Raw genomic sequence first — 9,188 nt, forward strand, 5'->3', positions numbered from 1 at the left:
AGACCACTGAAAAGCAATTCATGCATTAATGCTTGCAGGCAATTATCGAGGAAGTGGTACTGCTAATAGCAAAAATGAAATCTAATGGTAAAAGTAAAGAACAACTCAGCAGTGACTGAGTGCTCACTGTGTGATACTTCAAATGTCTTCAAGTAACGCTTTCAACAACCACTGAATGGCTAATATCTACGATTTTTCTCTTTTCACTGGGAGTGAGACTGAGATAAAGATAGAGCAAGTAAATGCTCAGAATAAGAAGTCAAATAAATGAAAGAAATAGAATTTGAATCCAGATTCAGTATTTTGAGAGTATGTTCTCTGACCTGCTGCATAATACTTCCTTAAATATCAACTCTACTAAATACTAGCTTGGAGACTTATCAAGCATTAGATAATGTTTCATTAACATTTTTCAGATTTACAAACTAAAATTAAGAATATGTCATTTGCTTTTGTACCCGAGAGAGAAAGAAAAGAGCTCTTCAAAAGGACATTGAACTGGCCTCATGGTGGCTATTCTTTCTTTGAGGGGCACTACAGATGTATAAAAAATAAAAATAAAAATAAAAAAGAATATGTCATTTGCTCAAACTTTTTTACCTTAAAAATTAGGAATTTCAAGTCCGTTTCCCATTATAATTACCATGGGGATTAGTCTTTTGCTAAAAATACCCAAACTATTAGACAAATATGCAAAGCAACTCTTCCAAGTGCAGCATACCAGCCCATGCCATGATCCTCAAGAGGAGGAAAACACATGACAATGATGCATGAACAGGCATGATGTTTTATCAAAGATATGAAGACTGTAAGTAGTCAAATAGTATTGCAAGAAAAATACTGCATGTCAGAGAGGTGATAAATTTCTTCAAAGTACTAACCTGCAGACTTGATATATCTGAGGAAAGAAATTATGAACATTGAAAAAGATTAGTATTAATCTTGTGGTTGTTGTCATTGGCTCTGTTAATATGATATATTACATTTATTGATTTGCATATATTGAATCTCACTTGGTTGTGTTGTGTAATCTTCTTGATGGCTCAATGCATCACAGTTGATACTATCTCATGACGAATTTTTATATCTATGTTTGTTAGGGAGAGTGGCCTATAGTTCTTTTCTTGGTTGGGTCTTTCTCTGTTTTGGGTATTAGGATAGTATTTGCCTCTAAGAATGAGTTAGGACAAATCACTTCCCCTTCTCATTAGAGTTTGAGAAAAATTGGTGTTAAATCTCTAATTCTTTTCACAGAACTAACCTGTGAATTCTTCAGTACAAATTCTCTATGATGAATGTGATCACTGTGTATATTTAAATTGTATCAATATAAGAAGATTAATATTAACAATTCAGACCAGAAAAAGCAAACATTATACAGAAAGAAGGAAGAAGACAAAGATAGGGAGAAGGAGAAAAAGGATAAAAAGGAAAAAGAAGGGAAGGAGAAAAAGAGGAAGAAGAGAACATTTCAAGAGCATAGAACTAGAACAAATGTTCTAATGTAAATGCACTTGGGATTCTAGGAAGAGAAGAAAGAGAAAATAAAAAGAAGAAATAATGACTAAATATTTCCAAAAAATAATGCAACACAGCAAAGCAAATATACAATAAGCTGAAAGACCCCATAAACAATGAATACTAAAAAGCTAAAGTACTATCTAGCACTAGTAAGACAAACTGCTAAAAAAAAAAAAAGGTAGATAAAAATGGTAGCATATCTGTTGTTAGAAGCTTAGGAGCATTTATAGTGCATCAGTATCTTCCACATTGTGAAAAACACTGTCAACCCAGGTTTCAATACCCAGGGACATTGACTTTGAAACATGAAATGGAAAAAGCTTTAGTCACAATTAGAGACTTCATTGTTTATGAGAAATGTTAAAAATTCTTCAGTCAGGGAACTCAGATGTAAGCATAGAAGAATATCATAAATGATAAAAGAAAATAAGGTACATGTAAAATGCTTTCTTTCATAGGATTAATCACTTTAAAGATAATTATCTATTCAAAAATGGTGATATCGTGTTTTGGATTTAGAACACATGTAAAAGAATAGAGTACATTATAAAACACCTCAAAAGATTAATGGGAAGAACTCATGACATAAAAATTATACAGCATTATTTGAATATAAGTGGATATATATATCTATATATAGACATGTACACATCGATACCTTAAGAATGCATAAAAATCAGCACAAATAAAAATGGTAAATTATCAAATTGGCATCTTAACAAAGATGATACAGAAGTAGGCAGTAAGTATATAGAAAATTACTGGGTCTCATTGATTTAGAAAATAACAACAGTGCAGAGGACCATACTTCAGACCCATTCAAATAGCCAAATTTCAAAATGTTGAGGACCAAGAGTAACTAGCGCCCTCATGTGCTATCACTGGGAGTATATCCTGGCTCAGCCATTTTTTTTTTTTTCTATAATGAAGCATATACCTGCCCTGTGGTCAATAAATGTTACCCATCAGTTTTGATCCATTCAAAGTAAATATATCTACCCAAATTCTTGGACAAAAATGTCTGCAGCAGCTTCAGTCAAATTACAGGAATAGTAACTGGGATAGTTTAATGAGTTCTGTTATACCCAACAGCATAGATAAAACTCAAAAGCAGTATTGAATAAAAGAAGCCATACATGAAAGGGTACATATTGTGTGGTTCAATTCATATGGATTTGAAGACAAGACAAAATATTATAGTAGACATTGAAAACATTGCTGATTAAAAAGAAAACTGAATGATAAGGATCAAGAGGAAAATTTTGGATGTGACTGAAAAATCCTTAATTATACCTTAAATCAAGTGTTGGATAGGAGCTAAATACACTTTAAAATTCACATTGAATGTCACACTCATAATCTGTAAATTTCACTGTAAATATTCCCTCAATAAAAACACCCAAATCCATGCTAAGTTCAGCAGACTGTGATGGAAAAGCCTGAACAAGACATCAGTCACTATGGAGCACGGAAGGACAGAGGGACTGAACAGAACGACACACAGAAGGGGCTCTTTGTGTCAGAAGGGCATGTATACTCAGGGAAATAGAAAGTACTCTATGACAAAAATGATAAAGAGATTAGTGATTTTTGTTTAATATTGTATATATGTAATTACTGTTTATTATTAATGTTAATTTACTAAAAACATATATTTTCAGAAAATGTAAAAAAAAATACCAATTTGAACACACATTACGAACAGCATGACAATATGTCCTGGAAATACATAACCCATCCTGACTCCACAAGACCTGCTCACTCAAGGTCTCTTAGTTTTATGATTTAGTTTTAAGGAAGCATGTACTAGAAAGACATTTTTAAACCCCGGGCTACATTTCCTCCTCTATCATTAAATTCTAGTAGTAAAATTTTTGAGACTCATTAAATTCTTAACCAATACCACACAGTCGGCAATTAGCTGGGTTAGGCACCCTGGGACAACTCCGACTTTCAGTTAGAACTGAGGGTCTTGTTTATTTCATGGCAAAGCAAGCATGTCCTCCATAAGAGTCAGGCAAACAAATTAAGAGAATGATGCCAACTCTATGCCCAGATGCCCCTGGTCCCACCTTTCAGTTCTGCACATACCTGCACCCATTCTAAGTGCTTGGCTTCTACCAGTTTGTATCTGCAAATGCCCTGAGAGTGCTGCCAATGGACTACCAAGCCACTTGAATTATGTGTGCAGAAAGCTGCAGGTTCTTGGGAATTTTCCACCCATCCAGATGGCGCTCACCATACGATTCAGAGCCAATGGCTGGCTCCTGAGGGAGTGTGAAAGCTTAACTCCCTTGCCTTGAGTTGGAGAAACACAGACGTGTAATGCACTCTGCAGAATACCCCGCAGTCTTGGACTGCAGCTGGTACTCTACCAAGAGGCACATCCTGCCAGGTGCTTCTTCTAATCTTCCTTCTAGTTTCTCCTGGATGCGTTCTCTCGTAAATTACTCCCTCATGGATTCCTGCATCAGGATCTGTTTTCAGTGAACATAAACTAAGAAAGCAGTTCCTTTTCTATAGGAACTCTGACCCACTCAGTTCTGAGGTAGAAGGAAAGTAATCATGAAGGCTCATGGGTTCTGGCAGAACGAGCTGCACTGGGCATGAGCTGTTCACCACATGGATGATTGTGTTCATGTACCCTTAAGATTCCAGGTGGTATTTCAGGGAAACGCCCTGGCAGACTAAAGAGTGGCACCATCAGCCTGAAAGAACTGTCAGCAGCATCAGCGAGCAAGATCTAGAGAACACCCAAGAGCCATGAGCTTCTAAAATTTTTATCCAGCCTTGCCACCTGCCTCAGAATGTGCTAAACTAGAGCTTTACCACTTCCAAATATTTTAAAACTCAAACTATTCTACATCCTGGTTAATTTTAAAATTTCACACAGAAATCTAGTCATGACACAACCCCGGTCCCTTCTTGAATTTACATTTAAAGGTAGAGTAGAGAGAGGTTCATAGATAGAGTGCTGGGACAATAGTTTGTTGAATTTCTACATGTGCTAAACATTTTGCATTTAATGCCATTCAATCCCCTATAGTCCTCTTAGGTATCATTGTCTCTTCTTTATTTATTTCTCTTTTTCATTTGTGTATTTAGTACGGGATCTCACTTCATAGTGAGATTTGTGGTGATAGGTCGGATTTGTGGTGATCCTCCTGTTCTCAATCTACCGTGCACTAGGATTACAAGCATGTGCCACCACATTCAGACACTGTCACAGGCTCAGAACACTCAGGGGCAGGGCCAGCCCTGGCATGTGAGACTGCGTGTCTCTTCTTTAAAGATAATAAACAGGGGCTAGGGAGATGGCTCAGTGGAATAAGTGCTTTCCTGGCAAGAGCAAGGGCCTGAGTTCAATCCCCAATTCGGCAAAAAAAGAAAGAGAGAGAGAGAGAGAGAGAGAGAGAATGAAAGAGAGAAAGAAAGAAAGAAAGAAGATAAATAGAAAGAAAAGAAAGAAAATAAATTAAGTCACAGGGATAATAGGTAAATTGCTTGCGGTGTATTAGCAGACCTGAAATATGAACTCACTTGTGTTTGGAAATGAAGCTGTTTTTTACACCCAGGCAGTAATCAGAACTCTTCCTACAACAAGAGATTGAGACACAATGATTTGAAATCCTGAGACTCTTACATAATATTTCATTGAGAAGTGACAGTAAATAGCACAGTGTATAACCCAACCAACATGTGATTGTAGTAGTATCTTTAGTATTTTTGTTTTTGTTTTGTTTTGTTTTTTGACAGTACCAGGGATCGAACTCACAACCTTCTGCTTGCCAGGTAGGTGCTGAAGCCCCTGAGCTATTTCTCCAGCCCAGTAGTATCTTTAAGCATTATATCATTAGGAGACTGGAAGGCAGCAGATGCAGGTCCAACTCAACAAATCAGTAATCTCATAAGGAACCCAGAATCTTGTCACCTTTCTACTTTGCAATCTTGAGCTTATTTGGACAGTGCCCCTCTCAATTGTAAAATGGTAGCACAACTTTTAAGGTTAAGAGGAGAGATAAAAACAGCCAAACAAGTGAAATAAACAAGAAAAGAAAACAAGAAGGACTTAATTTATAATAATCACTCTTATTTTTATAAAAGAAAATCATTCTCTTCTAATATGTACCCTTCATCCAAAAAGTATCCAAAAGGGTAAACAACTACCGAAAGAAAATGTGCCAGTTATTACTTGTTTCTACCAATAACGATTTTTTTAATACGGCTGAGAATATTGAATAAAATCAGACTTTTATTAGTGAAAAAGAGGAATAGGACACTGGGCCAACAAAACCTTGTGCTTGTAACATAGATCAGAAAACTAAACTTCCTGCTCTCCTTGCAGTCCTGCGGTTATGTTCTCATTCTCAGGAGACAGAGATACTTCTTGCCTCTCCACTGAGTGCTGAGTACTCAGAGGGCAGCAGCTGAGGAAGTCTGTAAAACAGTGACATCTTTCTCTGATTGTGTTTGACTCTTGACAACAGTGGATATGAGAATAAAAAGGATTAATAAGAGACAGGGGAAAATTCTTTTTCATTTTATTTTGTCACAGCTACCCTCCCCAATAACGCAAACCCCAAGGGAACAAAGTTCATCTCAGGTGAAGCCAGAACATTGAGTGCACTATTTTTAGCAAGAGCAACGGCCCAGTAAAATGACCAATTTTTTTAACTGACAGCCTGGTCCCCGGAAACTCATCTCTTTTTGCTGCCATTCGAGTATCACCAAAAATGAATTTAACCTCGATACCAATGAAGGGACGGAATCTTTTATTTCTAGGTTCCTAAGTTTTAGAAATGGAAAGTGACACAGAAAGAAAACTTAAGGGTTCTATAAAATGGACATATGTGGGGAACTAACACACCAAAATTGAAAAATTTGGAACAATGTTAGAGGTCCAGGGGGGAGTCGATTGTTGTGAGCAGGGCTTTCGACACTGCCCGAAATTGGAATCTTCTGCAACACTGGATTCTGATCAGTGGCAGAGCCTCCACATTTGGAGCTTTATGTAGATATAAATATAGATAAGCAGGTCACAGCGACAACGAAAAGATGTGTTACCTGTGTGCCAGGCTTTGCTTTAAGCATGTTAGCTGTATTAACTCATGGAGCACCTACAGCTCTGTCAGAAAGACACTACTACAGTGTCCAAAGTACCGATGAGAAAACTAACTTAATTATCACAGATCCAGAAAGTTCTTGCCTCATAAAGCAGCATTAGAACCCAAACAGACACTCTTTTATTAGCCAGTATACTGTATATTTCAAGAGAGCCTCCTTTAGTGTGTTCTTCAGTTGGGTATTAAAGATACAATTCCTGATATGCACACTGGACCACATACAACAATGTTTTGGGTTACAGTTGTTTATAGTGAAATGCTAGATTAGGCAATGTTCAATACTTGCAAAACTTATTTACTCAATAGTTTTATTTTCCAGACACTGTTTAGAGCTCGATAGTTCACGTAATGTTCTTTGGGAAGCATATTTTTAAAGACAACCTGGCATAAACCCAGATGCGAATAAACATCAGGCTAGCAGTTTTAACAAATTAATTATTTCCATTAATTTCATAGTAATGTTTTGAAAAGAGAATAACAGTAGTAGCATAGCAATTATCAACATCAATATGTGTTTTAAGTGCTGTCCATGTACAAGGCATTGTTTTAAGTGTTTCCCATAGAAAATCTTTATTACTTATAGTATCCATTGATGTAGGAACTATCATGATGAACATTTTATGAGTAAAAAGAAGACACAGAAAGAAACAGAGATGTTAGATAACTAGGTTCTCAATGAAGAGCACTAATATTTTAAATCTGATAGATTGACTTAGTTTAAATTAAAAGTCAGATTTTAATACCCATGTGATACCTGGAGAGTTTAAATAAATCCATGGCTTTACAGGAAAAAAAGAATTAGTTAGGAATGGCTAAATCTACATAGTGAGCCTATATAATGTTTGGTATCTTGTGAATAAGATAACTTTAAATAAAAACACCTTGAAGGCAAACTGTTAACATTATGGAGTGTTATTCTGGTATTAGCTGCTAATCACAATACAGATGGATTCTTTAGCCAATTGTTGTCTCACAGAGGTATTCTTTTTTTCTCTTTTAATTGATTTTATTGGCATTTTTGGACATATACAATCAAATTTATTGCATATCTTAATTATTTGTCCATACCGCTCCTTTTCTTTCAATCCTTATTTCCCACTCTCTCTACAAAACTTTGTTTCCATTGTTTTTCTCCCATTATTTTCTTTTTTTGTTTTTTGGGTTTTTTTCATAATTTTATTGATAAACAGATAGCAATGAGACAGTTTCAAATCAAATCTGTAGGACAGTTTCAACAAATAATACACTGCATATATTCTTCTTAGTGGTTAATTGCTGTACAAGATGAGGACTTGATATCCTATTTACAAACGCCATTAGAACAAATCATTCTATTCATTAAGAGAATGTAACTATATATCTATCCTAACCACTTTGAATACACAAATACAAAATGGACATTCATCTGTATCCCCTTTTTTTGTTAAGTTCCGTTATTTCAATATTATAGGTGTGTAAACTCAGCAAAATATTCTAAAAGAGTCCAGTAGTCCATAATAATATTGGGTCTTTCCCTTCACTGGCAATGCCAGAAATAATTGACCTGAGTCCCCTACAGCTCAACATAACAGCATGGCTTTACTTCCTATATTTCGTCTTCATACTTTTCTGCTGGATGGTTAAGACCAAGGTAAAGAAGGACCTGTGCAACAAGAGTTGTAGCTTTTGGGTCTGAGAAGGTCAGTGAAATCCCCTCAGGATTTATCCTGAGATCCTGCACCCACAGAGGTATTCTTCATTTCCATTTCCTCTTTTCTGAGTGAGCCTTTTGTTTTAGAGTCATTATTATTTGCATCTCAGTGTTTGGACCTCAGGTTCATATAACTGAATTAAACTATATTCCTAAAGTCAGGCTACATGATTCTCATCATCTCTACCAGACAGCACTTTATTTTATGTTACTATGCATTAGTCAGTTTGTTTATGACTGAGACACAATATCCAGTACCCACAACTTAGAGCAGCAACTTAGTTTGGTGACCTCTCTTGGGCATACACCCCAAATCCCACAGGCTCCAAGGCAGGAATCAAGTGGCAGAAGCATATCATGGAGCAGCACCAATCAGTCAGCGGCAAATACGGGCCAGAGTTGGGGTACAGTTCTGGGGAACAACAGGTTCAGTCCTTGGCAAACACCCAACAAAGGCTGCACCTCTACGACCCTTCAAACTTACCCAGAAGTGTGTACTACTGTAATGCCCTTGCAGTTGCTTAATTAAATGAAGTATACATATCAAAATTAACAGTCACAACTATTGTTTTTTATATTTTCACCATATCCAAAACCACTTCCTTCCACTCATAAAAATTTCTTCTAATGTATAATGTATTTCTATTAGCTCATTTTTTTGATTTTAGTGGAATGCATATCTTTGGCTGAATTTGCCTCTTGCCTACTGACTGCACTGCCTCTCTCCCATGAGGTTCATATTTCCCAGCTCTGCCACTGCCTTCTCTCTATACCACCATAATATATGATGTCTGAGCACAGGCTGACCTGAATGAATGAATGGATAAGTGAAGGAAGGAAGGAAGGAAGGAAGG

General features: G+C 36.4%; 1 non-coding gene across 1 annotated transcript; it reads left to right on the forward strand.

Annotated features, from left to right (window-relative positions):
- The first annotated feature begins 406 nt into the window (after positions 1 to 406).
- Positions 407 to 542, forward strand: LOC111817580. The gene has a single exon (XR_002821741.1). It is a non-coding gene; the product is annotated as a small nucleolar RNA SNORA64/SNORA10 family (small nucleolar RNA).
- Positions 543 to 9,188: the final 8,646 nt, after the last annotated feature.

Source organism: Octodon degus, unplaced genomic scaffold (assembly GCF_000260255.1).
Source record: "Octodon degus isolate 3935 unplaced genomic scaffold, OctDeg1.0 scaffold00062, whole genome shotgun sequence".
NCBI lineage: Eukaryota > Metazoa > Chordata > Mammalia > Rodentia > Octodontidae > Octodon > Octodon degus.